Raw genomic sequence first — 16,613 nt, forward strand, 5'->3', positions numbered from 1 at the left:
TTTGTTGCCGATTTTGACGCAATAAAAACTTAAAATAGAGTTTAACACGGCTTGTGTACTCTGATTTGCCCCTTAGAAGGTTCAGTGAGTCCCCCAGCACGAATGGAACATCGTACGATGCGAATAGTGGATTATCAAACAATTCACAACCCATGCTTGTACCGTTACAAAATTGAATGGATAGAAAAGAAACCGGAACCTCCAAAATTAGTTTCTTAATATTGACTAAATCCTCTTCAGAGGAGCTCCTGAGTGATCTCGGATCGAGCGCCTTGAAAAACGCACGTATGCAACACTGATACCAAAAGTTTACTCCCCTTTTGTCTAACAGCGACTGTCATACCGCACCCATGACAAATAATGTGACTCCAGTCCTTTTTAGGTAGATTTCGAAGAAATATCTTATATATATATATATATATATATATATATATATATATATATATATATATAAAGATAAAATGGCTGTAATATTTATAGGAAATTTACCTTATTTATTCAGCTTGCAGCCATAAAAAATCGAAACATTAGTTCCTACGCATCCGCAACGTTTCGCCCCGCATGGGAGGCATCCTCAGGCAGGCATACATTATAACTTAAAAACTATTCATAAAACTGATCGATTGTCCACGCGAAATGTTAAAATCGTCGAATGTCTACGCGGAAAAATAAAAACTTTTAAAAACACGAGAACTAAAACTACAACGGTGGCCACCACGAAACTCCGACTAGTATAACTGCTTGAAAACTGACTATAAACAAAGAGAGCCCGTCACCGCGAGGAGTAAATAGATAGCACACGTAAACAATCAGAAGAAAGCACTGTACGCCGTGCCCAGTACATCGGTGTCAGTTCTGAAATTAATGGAGTTTGAGCACCGTTTAATCTGTATGGCTTCATGATACAGCCTTGCCCTGAAATTGGGTTCCCTGACAAGTACTTCCGGATTTTTGAAGTTAAAACTGTGCTGTTGTTCTTGGCTGTGTTGGTGCAAAGCAGTTTTCTCCTTTTTGTCATACTTGTGTGACCGTATTCGTTCCCCTAGGTAGCGTTTGGTATGACCTATATAGGCAACATTGCAATCCAGACAGTTTATCTTGTAAACAACACGGAGGTCTTTTCAGTTGGTACTGTACTCTTCAATTTCGAGAAAAACCGTTTATTCGAATTTGGGTTACTGAAAACTGGAAAGAAGTTATAGGGCTTCCAGCACTTTTTCAATTTTTCACTGAGTCCCCTTATATACGGCATTTTCACGACATTGCCAACATCTACTTTCTCCTTCGAAATTTTATTTTCTTCTTTCTCGCAAATATACTTGCATTTACGCATCATCTTGTCCAGTAGAGTAGGTGGATAGCCATTTCCTAAAAGCAACGTACGTGCTCTATCCATGCTTTCCTGGCGGTATTGTTTATCTGATAACTTGTAGGCGCGTTGAAATAAATTGCTCACAACATTTGCTTTCCAATGGAAGGGTACATTTGAAAAATAATTCATGTACCTACCAGACGATGTTGGTTTTTGATACCACTTCGTGTTTATTTTTTGACCTTCATGATGGTCTATGGTCATATCCAAGAAATTAAGTGATCCATTTTTTTCCGTCTCTATGGTGAATTGGATTTTAGGATGAAACGAATTGAAGTGCTCTAAAATGTATACATGTAAATTTTTTGGAAAACATGTGATGCAATCGTCTACAAACCGTTTATAGAAGGTTACACTGCATTTAAATGAGGCCAATATTTTCCCTTCTATATATTCCATTACCAAATTTGCTATCACTGCTGAAACAGGTCCTCCCATCGCAACACCAGAAATTTGTTGTCACCGGCTCATCAACCACCTCAACATCAAACAAGACCGATTGGTGGTATTTTTACTCCAGCTTGTCCCAGCTGAAATCGTTGATGAATTTGTCAAACGCGAAAAAATTAAAAATGAGAGAAAAAGTGTCCAAAGGAAGGCAATTAGAGAAAAGAAGATAACATCATTACTTAAAAAGCAACGCGGGGGCCTCGCACAACTTAACAACGTGGATAATTCTCGGAAAAATTGGATTGTTAATCTAACGGATCGAGAGATACCCGTGGCTGTTTTACACACATTAGCACTTGGCCCAAAATTCTCGTATAACAACAATCGCAAAAACCAAGGAAAAGGGTTAGTTGCACTCGCAAAAATGTTTAGAATTGACAGCGTGGTTGCGAATTTTGAAGCCAAAAACTTCTTTGAACAAGAAATTACTCAAAAAGAGGTTCGGAGTAAAACCGTGGATACGATTAAAACCTTTCTCACTGGTGTTAACAATGGGAAGAATTTTTCTAGAGATCCTGAATATGACCTTATTTCTGATGAACTTATGCAAGGGTTACATGAAACACGTACGTTTTTACAGCAAAACCAAGATCTTTTGATAGTGGAGGCTGACAAGAGTAACAAAACCGTCATTATTACAAAAGCAGATTATCACAGGAAAATGTTGCAGTTACTTAGAGATGAAACAGTATACTCTAAAATTAATAGGGACTTGTCTAACACGCAGCAATTGAAAAATAACACCATGGTGAATGACTGGTGCAAAAGAGGGTTAATTTCCAAACAAACGATGGAATGGTTAACCACAAAAAATGCTGTGGCCCCCAAGATTTATGGACTTGTCAAACTTCACAAACCGGGTAATCCACTAAGGCCTATAGTCAGTTGTATCGACTCCCCATTTTATAAGATGTCGAAGTTTTTGAGTAATACATTGTCCAAAGTGGTTGGAAAGACTAAGTCTTTTATACAGGATTCCTTCCATTTTCGTAATTTCATTAAACACCAAAAAATTCCGGAGCATTACATGCTGGCCTCCTTAGATGTTATTTCTTTGTACACAAATATCCCACTCGAATTAATCGAAACAGTCATAGAGGAATATTGGGACAAGATCAAGCACCATACTAAATTGCCGAAAAAGGAGTTCCTCTATGCATTAAAAGTATGTGCAACTTCTACCTTTTTTCAGTACCAAGAAGAATTTTATCAACAAATTTCTGGTGCTGCGATGGGAGGACCTGTTTCAGCAGTGATAGCAAATTTGGTAATGGAATATATAGAAGGGAAAATATTGGCCTCATTTAAATGCAGTGTAACCTTCTATAAACGGTTTGTAGACGATTGCATCACATGTTTTCCAAAAAATTTACATGTATACATTTTAGAGCACTTCAATTCGTTTCATCCTAAAATCCAATTCACCATAGAGACGGAAAAAAATGGATCACTTAATTTCTTGGATATGACCATAGACCATCATGAAGGTCAAAAAATAAACACGAAGTGGTATCAAAAACCAACATCGTCTGGTAGGTACATGAATTATTTTTCAAATGTACCCTTCCATTGGAAAGCAAATGTTGTGAGCAATTTATTTCAACGCGCCTACAAGTTATCAGATAAACAATACCGCCAGGAAAGCATGGATAGAGCACGTACGTTGCTTTTAGGAAATGGCTATCCACCTACTCTACTGGACAAGATGATGCGTAAATGCAAGTATATTTGCGAGAAAGAAGAAAATAAAATTTCGAAGGAGAAAGTAGATGTTGGCAATGTCGTGAAAATGCCGTATATAAGGGGACTCAGTGAAAAATTGAAAAAGTGCTGGAAGCCCTATAACTTCTTTCCAGTTTTCAGTAACCCAAATTCGAATAAACGGTTTTTCTCGAAATTGAAGAGTACAGTACCAACTGAAAAGACCTCCGGTGTTGTTTACAAGATAAACTGTCTGGATTGCAATGTTGCCTATATAGGTCATACCAAACGCTACCTAGGGGAACGAATACGGTCACACAAGTATGACAAAAAGGAGAAAACTGCTTTGCACCAACACAGCCAAGAACAACAGCACAGTTTTAACTTCAAAAATCCGGAAGTACTTGTCAGGGAACCCAATTTCAGGGCAAGGCTGTATCATGAAGCCATACAGATTAAACGGTGCTCAAACTCCATTAATTTCAGAACTGACACCGATGTACTGGGCACGGCGTACAGTGCTTTCTTCTGATTGTTTACGTGTGCTATCTATTTACTCCTCGCGGTGACGGGCTCTCTTTGTTTATAGTCAGTTTTCAAGCAGTTATACGAGTCGGAGTTTCGTGGTGGCCACCGTTGTAGTTTTAGTTCTCGTGTTTTTAAAAGTTTTTATTTTTCCGCGTAGACATTCGACGATTTTAACATTTCGCGTGGACAATCGATCAGTTTTATGAATAGTTTTTAAGTTATAATGTATGCCTGCCTGAGGATGCCCCCCATGCGGGGCGAAACGTTGCGGATGCGTAGGAACTAATGTTTCGATTTTTTATGGCTGCAAGCTGAATAAATAAGGTAAATTTCACATATATATATATATATATATATATCCCCACGCGTATCAAAATTCGAAGTTCCCTCCCTCTTAATATGCACCCTTTGTGTTCAGATAGTCCAATGGTAGTAACAGAAATTTTAAAACTCTTCAAGAAACTAAATTTAAAAACTTAAAATTGCCTAGTCCCCGACGTAAATAGCCTAGATGCTGATCGTCGTTAAATAAAATTAACTAACTAACTAACTAACTATATATATGTATATATATATATATATAATAAAGCGAACTTCATGAGTTGTTTAACCGTACATTTATTTATTTTAAACAAAAAATTTTTAATGCGACGTTTCGGTGCTTATTATTCGCACCATCTTCAGGCAGAGACTGAGGCGACAAAACAAGGAAAAACGAGAAATAAACACCTAGTCCTCCGACCCAACACAGTCAGGGAAGAGAGGAAAAGATAATTACAATCTAACGAACATTACAAACATTGTTGCCTGAGTTACAGCTATTAATAAATGGTCGACAAAACAAAGGGTAACAATTAAAAGGTATCAGTGCCTACCAAATAGTCCTCAAAATGGGAAAATTCCGTCCGTGAATTCAGAGCGTTGTTATTTTTGAGGATGCTTAACCCTTCTAAATTTAAACGGACCTGCTCATTTTTCTCTTGTTTTAGCACCCTGGTGTTATCATAATCAAATTGATGGTTTGTTTCTTTTACGTGCTGCTTAAGTGCCGTTTTTTCATGCTTATTAAACTTGTGTCCGTCAAGGCGCTTATGTACATACTGTGAAGTCTGCCCAATGTAGACCCCTGGGCACCCTTTGCATGGGATTTCATAAACCACGTCGGACATTTTCTCGTTTGGGATTTTGGATTTTAGAGCTGATTTAAACCCTTTCAAATTACACTTATTTGTTGTTACTAGCGATAATCCAAATGGTTTTATTGCGGCACTTAATTTTTCAGAACATGAGGACAAATATGGTCCAACCACCGTCTCTTCTTTTTCCCTATTTTTGCGAGGGGGGAAACCGTTGTAGCAAGAATTTATTACCTCTGCAAAAATTGACTCGATAAGTGACCACGGGTAACAATTCTCAATCAACAATTGCTTTGCCTCTTTTATTTTGTCTTTTCTGACCAAAGGATGTGTCAACAAACATACACGCGTTGCAAGATTTTTTACCACATTGATTTTTTGTGGAAGTGGTTGCACAGACAAAAAATTGAGATATCTACCAGAAAATATTGGTTTTTTAAACCATGACGTGATCAATTTCCCTCTGTTTTTTATGACAGTGACATCCAAGAAATTTAAAGAGTTGTTGACTTCACGCTCGAGTGTAAATTTGATATTGCTCGAAAAATTATTGAAAAAATGGAAAACATTGTCAAGATCATCTTTGTGACAGCATAAGATAATATCGTCTGCAAAACGTTTATAGAATAGCAATTTATAAGGGAACACTTGAAATAATTTTTCTTCAAAGTACTCCATTACCAGGTTGGCAACATTTGCGCTTACTGGTGACCCCATTGCCAAGCCGTTTATCTGCTTGAAGCATTCTTCGTCGAAAGTGAATACTGTTGACTCTAAACATGCTTTAATGCCGGCTAAAAATTGATCCTCTGGCAACGTTGTATGGGGAGCAATTGTCATCCATTTTTCTTTAATAACATCAAGGGCTAATTTTATCGAAATATTTGTGTACATAGACACAACGTCTAATGAAGCTAAAACAAAGTCATCAGGTACTGATTGGGTTTTGAGAAAATCTACGAATTCATAAGTATTCTTGACAGTGTTCCCACTTTTCCCTACAACTTTCTCTAGAATATTTCCAAAATACTTAGACATATTATAAAACGGACTTTTCAAGGCACTTACAATTGGACGAAGTGGCATCCCCTCTTTATGAGTTTTGACCAACCCATAAATTCGGCATGGAATTGCGTTCACAATTGTTAAATTTTGCAACGTGGCTTTGCCTATCAGTTTTTCCTCGAACCACTTTTTTACCAACGCATTGTTTTTGTTTTGCAGTGCAAAAGTTAGACATTTTCCTATTTTCCTATAAATTTTGGTATCAGATAATAGTTGTAACATTTTGTTATTATAAACAATCTTATCCATTACTACAGTTTTATTTGATTTATCAGCGCTTAGTGTATATATATATATATATATATATATATATATATATATCGTTTTAGTTAACGACGATCAGCATCTAGGTTTACGTCACACACACACACACATATATATACATACACACAAACTGGGATCTAACGAAACTTTGCGACCGTTTTTTTTCGGAACTATCGATACGATCAAAACGAAACTAAGCCTGGTTCTTCACTGCTATGAGGTCTACATCAAGTTTCCTTTTTCGTGAAAATCGGCCCACCCCTTGTCCGGAAAATCTCAAGTCCAAAGGGGGATGATTTTTCAAACTCGTCCGATCTTAGTCGGTGATACGTCAAAAAACTCGTCTCGTCGTGGCCTTCAAAACAACCTATATTCACCTACCCTCTAAAACCAACCCTCATCCGGAAAATCTCAAGTTCAAGGGGGACGATTCGCCGACCTGTCCTGCCCGCCTCATTAGGCGCATTTGTTTTCGTAGAAACGATTAGTCGAAATCTATACCTTTCGTTTCCACTGTGGCTGGAAAGCGTTTTTTTTTTTTACTGGAGGAGGCATGACTGGTGTCTGAGTTTGGACAACCACTTTACGTAACTCTCACCTCTCACTTTAAAAGTAGCCTGACGTTCCTTTCAACAAACTTTAATTGGTAGCGAATCTTTAGATAGAGGCCAAAAAATGTATTCTGCCATTTCACATAGGTACCTGGTACTTTGTGAGAAAAGGAACCATTATAGGTATTGGGTTTACCTACCAGTTTTTGGATCGATTTGTGGGTCTTCTTACTTTTTTCTCAACCGAGGAGACTGCTTGGTGTGATTGCATAATTTTATGGCTTTTCTTCCCATTGATAACTTTTTCGAGGAAAAATATGGACAATTTCCATCCATATTATTAAAATATGTTACTCCATAATTCAATGGCGTCAGATAAAAGAAGAATTACCTACCGTCTCTTCGCAAAACACCTAAATTACTTACAAACAAGCTGCTGGTTCCAACACGACTGTGTTGGAGAGCTCGCCTTTGTGAGACTATTAACATATTTTAATGATTTTTTCTGAAATTGTAAGTGTATTATTTGAATCTTTACCCAATTATCAGAGGTTACATGCCGATGCAAAATGTTATGATGTATTTTCATAAGACAAATTTTTCACATTACAATAAATAAAGAGAAATATAAAGAGAGAGAAATGGAATTATCTTTTATGAATGTGATTTTGAGGCAAATGTTGCAATGGCTGTTTTTGCCATCGCATTTTTGTTTCTGGCTTTCATCGTTGATAGGCTTTTTCTTAACTCGGCAACAATGTAATGAAACCATATGGTTTAATTTTAATTTTAAATTTTTTTTTTCTTTTCAATCAAGTCGCCAACTTGAATTAAGGTTATACTTTGTTAAGTTGGCAGTCTGAAATTCTGAATTGTTTTGATTGTTATCGGCACAGTTCAAAGAAACTGTTATTGGGCACGGTTCGGAAGACCGTTTTTGCCAATTCTTACACAATGCTTATGGTATACATTAAGAGCTGAAAAGGAATTCACTTGAATTATAGCGTGCAGCTCGAAAGACCACTTCAAGCCTTTGTATGCGAGTGGCTCAATGGAGCACATCACGCCTTTGTAGGTATGCGGTGGCTCAATGGAGCACCTCGCGCACTATACAGGGTGTCCCAAAAGTCCCTTCCACCCCCTCTAAAATTTTACCTAATTAATATTTTGAAACGAAACTTTGGGGATGTTCATCGATCAATGTAAGCTACTTTTGGGGCCCCCCCAAAATTTTCGGGCCCCCCCGTGGGGAGGGGCTGCGGACCCCAACTTTTTTTTTTTTCTAATGGCAACCCCTATCTTGTGATACCGTATTCAAAAAAGCATAAAAAACTAAGAATTTTGGCGCAAACCGCAGATCAATATCTTATATTTTGACCGAGTTATGATAGGTCAAAGGTCAAATTTGACCTATTTTCAAAAAATCATAACTCCGGTTCAAATTATCGTAATGAAAAAAATGAAACGGGAAAATTTACCACATTTTAGGCACTTTTAAGGAAAAATCACAGAAATTACTTCAAACTAATTTTAAGGGGGGTTTCGGACCCCCAAATACGTCAATTCAAAGGTCATTCAATTTTCCCGCGAAATAAGCCAATTTCCCCCAGATTTGCCTCCACATTAGTTTAGTAAGGTCAAAATCAGTTCAAAATTACGTTGGCAAGTCCCCAAATTTCGGGTAAAGTTAAAAAAAAAAATTTAAACGGTCAAATTTAATCACATTTAATTTCGTTTTTTTTTTAGCTTTTCCCGAAATTTGGGGACTTGCCAACGTAATGTTGAACTGATTTTGACCTTACGAAACTAATGTGGAGGCAAATCTGGGGAATTTGGCTTATTTCGCGGGAAAATTGAATGACCTTTGAATTGACGTATTTGGGGGTCCGAAACCCCCCTTAAAATTAGTTTGAAGTAATTTATGTGATTTTTCCTTAAAAGTGCCTAAAATGTGGTAAATTTTCCCGTTTCATTTTTTTCATTACGATAATTTGAACCGGAGTTATGATTTTTTGAAAATAGGTCAAATTTGACCTTTGACCTATCATAACTCGGTCAAAAATTAAGATATTGATCTACGGTTTGCGCCAAAATTCTTAGTTTTTTATGCTCTTTCGAATGAGGTATCACAAGATAGGGGTTGCCATTAGAAAAAAAGCCCCCACGGGGGGGCCCGAAAATTTTGGGGGGCCCGAAAATTTTGGGGGGCCCCAAAAGTAGCTTACATTGATCGATGAACATCCCCAAAGTTTCGTTTCAAAATATTAATTAGGTAAAATTTTAGAGGGGGTGGAAGGGACTTTTGGGACACCCTGTAAATTGCACGGAGCTCGAAAGAGCACTTCATGCATCTGTATTTTAAGGTTAAAACGAACTCTAAAGGAACTCAATGCGAGGCTCGGCTCAAACGAACTCTCAAGCATTCTTAATGCGAGGCTCAAACGAACTCTCAAGCATTCTTAATATGAGGTTTAAACAAACTCTGAAGGGATCCCAATGCGAGGCTCAAACGAACTCTCAAGCATGCAATTGTTTGAGGTTAATTAACCTCTTATGGTACCAATAACGGCAATCTCAAGGACTATCCATTAATTATGCGCTAATCTCAATCTTAGTCTTAGTAACTTAAAATTAATTGATCAATTTATTAAATCACGTCGAGGTCACCATGTTTTTTACTTTAAGAAATAATAAAAATTACAAGTACAACTGCACACAAAAACTGCATCGAAAAGATAAGAGGATGATAACATACAGTTAGGTGACTTGCTATAAAACCATAGCAACATGCTATGATATGCTCGACCACCGGAAAGTGCTGCTCTCTCGTGTAGCAAATGAGGAACAATTAATCCTCAGTTGAATGAAGGAACGGTAATGTTCGACCAAGGAAAACTGTAACCCGCGAAAAAAGACAAAATTCAACTTTTTGACCTTGAAATCAATTGGATTTATTGGCCGTTCCTCCGACGGCAACGAGAACCATCCATTTGTCGCCACGGACACTGGTAATGCTAAAAGAAATCGATCGCAAAGAGCTCTTCCGAGTGGGCGAGCTCAAAAAAGATAAAGCACTATGAAGAAAGCAACAAAAATTACTTAAATTCGATGGTTCTCATCATGCAAACTGCTGAGCTTCTATAATAAATGAGGTATGAGTGCGAGAAGGGAACTTCTAGATTATGGTGTTTCAGAATCTTCGCTGATATTTCATTCGTTGTAAAGGAATTGAAATCATACATTTCATGGAAGCATGACTGGATTTTCTTCATGATTCAACATTGTTCCCCGTAAGAAATTCAGGGAAATCACCCTCCTAAACTGTTCACGATTCTTCCCGAGAGAGCGCGCGTTACGCGTTGTATGCAATGCTGGGCGGCGGCACGAGATGCGTGTTAGTGGAATTAACGCCGAGATACGTGTTTTGAGTCCTCCGTTTTCAGATGACTTCGGGATTTTTTTCGACTTAAATATTTTGATAGCAGGAAAAGGGCGTCCACTGCAACTCATTTCCGCAGCTAACTCAAAACAGCCAAAAATCGAGATACGTGGTTGCGGACTTACGCCGCGTCGATATGCATTTCTGCAATCAGGTCCGAGATACGCGAAAAAAGTTCTACGGTTTGAGATGACTTCCCGATTTCTCTCGATTATAATCTCAAGATGGCAGATAGAAAACATCTTCAACAACGCGTTTATGCAGGTAACTCAATACTGTCAAAAATCGAGAAACACACTATACTTCTGCAGTTCCACCGGCGATAGGTAGGTCGCGTCGCTTAAATTCGCACCTTGTCTATTTGCAGCCATTGGCAGCTCCCTAACTTTCCAAAATTTCCCCTGACTTTTGAGACAAAACAGGGTTTCAGTCAAATGTTTCAGTTCCGCGAGTACTAAACTACATGCAGTTGAAAATGCTTGACGCACTCGGAATTTCCTGATAACTCCCGGTTTTCCGGATTTTACTGACGACAAACAACCTGAATAAGTGATGATAAATTAAAAATCTCCCGATCCAGCTAAGAGATAAGCTGAGATGATAAAATGAATTACTTTCTTAAACGTAATTTTCCCCCGACTTTTTCAAAACATTTTCTGGTCCGCGTCTGCCTCCTGATTGTTTCATACTCTCCCTGACTGTGACTGCGCTGAAATCGCCGGCGAGCCTGCTCTAAAATCGGTGCAGAACTTAAATTACACGGATTGTTCGAGAGAAAGGCGGCGAAAGCTTCGCGAAAAGAGGACCGACCGCACGATGGTGCGGGTAAAGGAGGGGGGGGGGGGGTTGGAAAAAAGTATGGAGCTGTATTACGTCAGAGCGCTGGTCGGGCAAGGTGGTGGGGTGAAGCGGGGTCGATACAGGTGAATGAAATAACAAGGTCGAAAGTAATGAGAGGGATAAGTGGGCAGACGGTGGAGAGACCCTGCTCACGTCATTCATTCATGGCCCCGACGCCACTCCCCCTGCCCGATTGAGTCCCTTTTAAGAGCTGTAAACCCCGGTTTCTGCAGAACGCTCCGCACCGTGGTCTCGGAAAAACCGGAAAACTCCGGAAAATCCGCAAGCCAGAAACAATTGGAGAGAAATCACCGCACGCAAAACGTAAATTTCTCTTAGGGGCAGTTCAAGTATTATATAAAGAACTTTTTCCGATTTCTTACCCCCCCCCCCTTCTTATAACGCACTCGTAACGCAGCCCTACAATGAATGCTCTTTGAATTAAGTAACGCTGGCCTGACCCCCCCCCCCCCCTCACCAATTTTTAAAAAATCAAGAAAACGCTGAGAGCACAGCTCGGAAAAAGGGCAGGATTTTCAATTTTAGTGCAGTTGCAGATGCGCAATCGTCTGCAGTATTACGAAAAAACTGTGATCTCGATCATTTCGTCTTGGCACGTAAAATCAGATTTTCTATGGTGTCAAGTTCAAAAATCAATCCGGCACCCTCCATTCAAGATGTGCGCTGGGGGTCAACAAATTTTAAGTATTTTTAAAAGGCCGACTAAAGTGTCGTTTTATATGTAATTTTAGTCGCAGAATCTGAATTGCAAATTTAATACTCCAACTTGTCGGGGGGGGGGGGGGGAGAGACCCAATTCCATTATGGCGGCCAAAATGAGCCCCGCCATCCCCCCCCCCCCCCCAGTGGTACAACGGCCATGAATAGCTTTATATGTATGTACTAGGGGGCCCTGCCCCCTGACCGCTACGCGGCCCAACCCCCGAGAGGGTGCCTCGCGCCCTCAGGCCCGCTTCGCGGGCCCTATACGCATATCCATAGGCAAAAATGTTCTTCCATTTTAATACACCATTTTGTGTTCGAGCTGCATCGATTTCAAAATTTTTGACGTAACACTCAGATTTGTAAATGATGAGGAATAGCTGGATGTACACAATTTTACAGTCCACTTACTGGAGAAATTTCCATTGATTTTGCTATTTTTAAATACTTAATTTAAAAAAAAAAAAAAAAAAAAAAAAAAAAAAAAAAAAAAAAAAAAAAAAAAAAAAAAAAAAAAAAAAAAAAGGATTTCGATCGTTAAGAGTTAATAATATTTGGTCCGTCCCGACGCGACGCAGCGCCTGCCGTCTCACTTTGTATCTGCTGTTTATCTGCTGTAAATATTAATAGAAATTCAGCAATCAAGTAAATTGACCAATGCCACAAATCGAAGCCGGAAGAATGAGGAAAAATTGAGTGAAAACCTTATACCTTGGACCTTGAACCTTGAACCCTGAGCGATGCACCGTTCCTCAACTCTTCGAATGAGGAGCCCTTCACGAGCTTTTCCATTGTTTTATTGTTTATTCGAGTCACTCAGGTAGAATCCCAAACCTTGACGTTTCCAGCGGAAACGACATATCTCTCACGCTATTAACATTTGACTTAAGTGACATGAGCTTTAAAAGCTCTACAACATTAAAAGTTCGGAGTTTCATAATTTTTTGCACATCTACATCTACTACAGATGACATACATGTAAAGATCATCCTTATCGGTCCGGCAGTTTGTCAGAAATAGTGCTTCCAAGATTTTGCTTGTAGCTGTATAATATAGACACTGTGTGACATATCCGCCAGTAGGTTTTCTGGGCCGTTTTCTTGGTTAAGGGATGAGAAGTTAGTCGACCTCATCTCAATTTTTAAGGGACTCAGTCCTGAAAGCTTCCGCTCTTCCGGAATTACTCGCTCTATTAGGTGCTGATATCATTGGCTCTTTCATAAATGAAGGTAAACTGAAGTGGTGGACAACCTTTATGAATGCAAGCAATGACATCTTGGAGGCTCTCACGAAGCTGGGCACCGGGTTTCACAAAACAATTTTCAAAACATTTCACAAAATCGAAAATGCCCTGTTCCCTAAAAATTGGGACGGTTTGTAAAGTTTTTTATAGGTTTCAATAGCAAAGCATTAGCCATTGGAGGTTTGTGGCAAAAAAAGGAGCGTGGATGGACACGTCGAAATGAATTCATAACCGCTGCCCAGCTTCGCGAGAGCTTCCAAGATGTCATTGCTTCCATTCAAAAAGCTTGTCCACCACTTCAGTTTACCTTTATTTATGAAAGATCCAATGACATCAGCACCTAAAAGAGCGTGCAATTCCACCGGAGCGGAAGTTTTCAAAGGACCGAGTCCAATAAAAATTGGGATGAGATCGACGAGTCTCTCATCCTTTAACCAAGAAAAATCCCCACTTGAGGTGTAAGCTTATGAATCCGCCTGCAGTAAAGAAAGAAGTGCAAAATGACACGTCAAAAGAAATTCTTAACCGATAAAAATAATAAAAAAGGCAAAAACCATTGAGAGTTTTAAGTCTAAAGGAGGATAAAAATTATGAAAAAGCGAAAACCATTGAAAGTTTCAAGTCTAGAGGGGGAAGGGGGCTGCCAACCCGCGCTGTCTCCTTAGTGATTTCCTTTATTTTTCACGAAAAAAATGAGCTTAGGGTGGGGCCCTAACTAGAGGTAGGGCAGTGAGAGGTAGCTCACGTCCCTACAGATTACAGGCAAGAGACCTCTAGGAGCTACGTGCGAACGCTGCCATTGACTGGGTTTTGTGGCTAGGAGGACATCATAGAACAGAGCATAGAGCGAGCTTAATATGCTCGGGCAAGTAGAGGAACATCCTCGAATTCTCTTTTAGAGGGCCCGACCTTTCCCGCAGTGCAGGGTCCAGCCCTAGCTGCTTCAGGGCCTAGCCCTACCTGCCTCAAGGTCCAGCCCTACCTGGTTACGGCTCGGCCCTGCCTCAGGTAGGACTGGGCCTTGAAGCAGGTAGGGATGGACCCTGACTTCAGCATGGGCCTGCCCCTCCAATGTTTAGGTGAAGCAATTTTACCTACCCCAGGTGTAGGGCGGGCCCTGCGCCGCGCGCAGGTCCCGACCCTTAACCCGTTTTTTCCGTGTTTTCTAAAACTTATCCCGGCGGCTAAGTATTCCTTGTCTATGTTTGTTTTAACATTGATTCTAATTACATACTCAGAATTTTAAAGCCTCTCGAAGAGGATTTTAAGCTTCTTAGGAGAAAACAGAAAGCCCGAGGACTTCCCTCCTCCCCCGTTTACATCTCCTCGATGAGCGAAGAACAATTTCTATTCTCGTATTTGAAATTCCCTACCTACAAAACTTAAAGGTATCTTTTTCTTACGGCATATGAAGCCACCTACAGCCATTTTTCAACCATAAAGCTCATTTTCAGCGCTAAATTGGATTTTGGGGCCCTTTCCTTAGTCTGGATGACTGCTTCAATATGAAATTCGAATTCCACGACCAAAATTACCTATGGTATGACATCTCAGTCGAGGTATTGAGGATGTTCAAAAATTTTCGACAGCTCACCCCCCCCCCCCCCGGCCATTTGGGGGAAGCCTACAGTCCCTCCGACGGATCTACAGCAATTTCTTACCTCATATTCGTAAGAATATATTAATACTCCTTCCATACTCTCTACTATGAAGGGTTATCTAAAAGTCACCTACCACCCCTGTAACTTTTTTCCTAATTAAGATAGAAGTTTGAAACTTTCGGATTGTTCCTCGGTTTAAAGTAGCAACTTTTGAGTCATCCCAAAATTTTGGCCCCCCCCCCCCCAAGGGGGGCGGGGGCTAACTTTTTTTTTGCTCAAATGGCAACCTCCCTTTTGTGATACTTCATCGGAAAGGTAATAGAAAAGAAAATTTTTGGCGCAAACCGCAGGTCAAAATGTTGATTTTTGACAAAATGGCGGCCGGTCAAAGTTCAAAATGGCGGAAATTTGGCATCTGCGTTTTTTATCTGCGGATTGGTCTGAAACTCAGAATGCTAGGGTTTTTTGGGACGAGAAAAACGATTCTGGCATTAGTTTTCCAGAAATGTCGTTTTTTTTTCAAAATGGCGGCGGTAAAAATGGTGGCTTAGAGCGGGAAGTGAATATTTAGGCTGCTTATCGTCGGATTTGTGTGAGCCTTGGAAACCGGGGGTATTTCGGCACGAGAAGATCGAATCTTTCATTGGATTTTTGAAAACTGTAAAATGGCAGCGATAAAATGACGGAAAATTCATATCACGCCTGTTTACCAATGGTTTTGCACAAAAGTCAATACGCTTGTGGTTTTTGGTTCGAAAAGAATTAATCTTTCATTAGATTCTTGAAACACAGAATATCGTCAAAATGGTGGCGGAAGAATAACGGAAAATCCGCATACACCATCGCCATTCGCATTTTTGCCGCCATTTTAAAGTTTTTAAAAATTTCAAAAATCCAATGAAAGATTCGTTCTTCTCGCGCCGAAATACTCCCGGATACCAAGTCTCATACAAATCCGACGATAAGCAGCCTAAATATTCACTTCCCTCTCTAAGCCGCCATTCTTACCGCCGCCATTTTGAAAAAAACCGGTATTTCTGGAACACGAATGCCAGAATCGTTTTTCTCGTCCAGAAAACCCCTAGCATTCTGAGTTTAAGACCAATCCGCAGATAAAAAACGCAGATGCCAAATTTCCGCCTTTTTGAACTTTGACCGGCCGCCATTTTGTCAAAAATCAACATTTTGACCTGCAGTTTGCGCCAAAAATTTTCTTTTTTATTATCTTTCCGATGAAGTATCACAAAAGGGAGGTTGCCATTTGAGCAAAAAAAAAGTTAGCCCCCGCCCCCCTACATTTTGGGAGGACCAAAAAGTTGCTACCTTAAACCAAGGAACATTGCCAAAGTGTCAAACTTCTATCTCAATTACAAAAAAAAGTTACAGGGGTGGTAGGTGACTTTTGGATAACCCTGAATAGCAGAGAGTATGGAAGGTTAGAGGCCCGACTGGATCTTTAATCAAATCACTTACACTGCAGTAAAATAAAAATGGGAGGATATACATAACAATTTTTTTCGCTGCATTTGGTAGGTCATTCCAATGACTGTCGCTAACTGTAACAATTTTTGTTGCATTTTGCCACACTAATTTTACTTGTTTCATTTAGCCATAGATGACCTAGAGTTTGTGGCTATTTGCAACAATTTTTGTTGCAGTTCGCCACGTGGCTAAATAAACAGATACCCATTTGATTATTT

At 39.6% G+C, this 16,613-nt stretch overlaps 1 protein-coding gene and 1 long non-coding RNA gene across 7 annotated transcripts in view; one reads left to right on the forward strand and one right to left on the reverse strand.

Annotated features, from left to right (window-relative positions):
• Positions 1 to 16,613, reverse strand: part of LOC109029726 (myocyte-specific enhancer factor 2) — a 428,152-nt gene that overhangs the window by 243,289 nt on the left and 168,250 nt on the right. The window contains exon 1 of one of the 6 annotated variants that reach the window (XM_072300146.1): positions 490 to 1,101. The exons of the other annotated variants lie outside the window; for them this stretch is intronic. The gene's annotated coding sequence lies outside the window, so the exon portion shown is untranslated. Of the gene's footprint in view, positions 1 to 489; positions 1,102 to 16,613 lie in introns of those variants that run through there. 6 annotated transcript variants of the gene reach the window in all.
• The window catches only part of LOC140224544 (uncharacterized), a 192,120-nt gene that overhangs the window by 166,383 nt on the left and 9,124 nt on the right, over positions 1 to 16,613 (forward strand). The window lies entirely within an intron of this gene.

The sequence above is a fragment of the Bemisia tabaci genome, chromosome 1 (genome assembly GCF_918797505.1).
Source record: "Bemisia tabaci chromosome 1, PGI_BMITA_v3".
Taxonomy (NCBI): Eukaryota; Metazoa; Arthropoda; class Insecta; order Hemiptera; family Aleyrodidae; genus Bemisia; species Bemisia tabaci.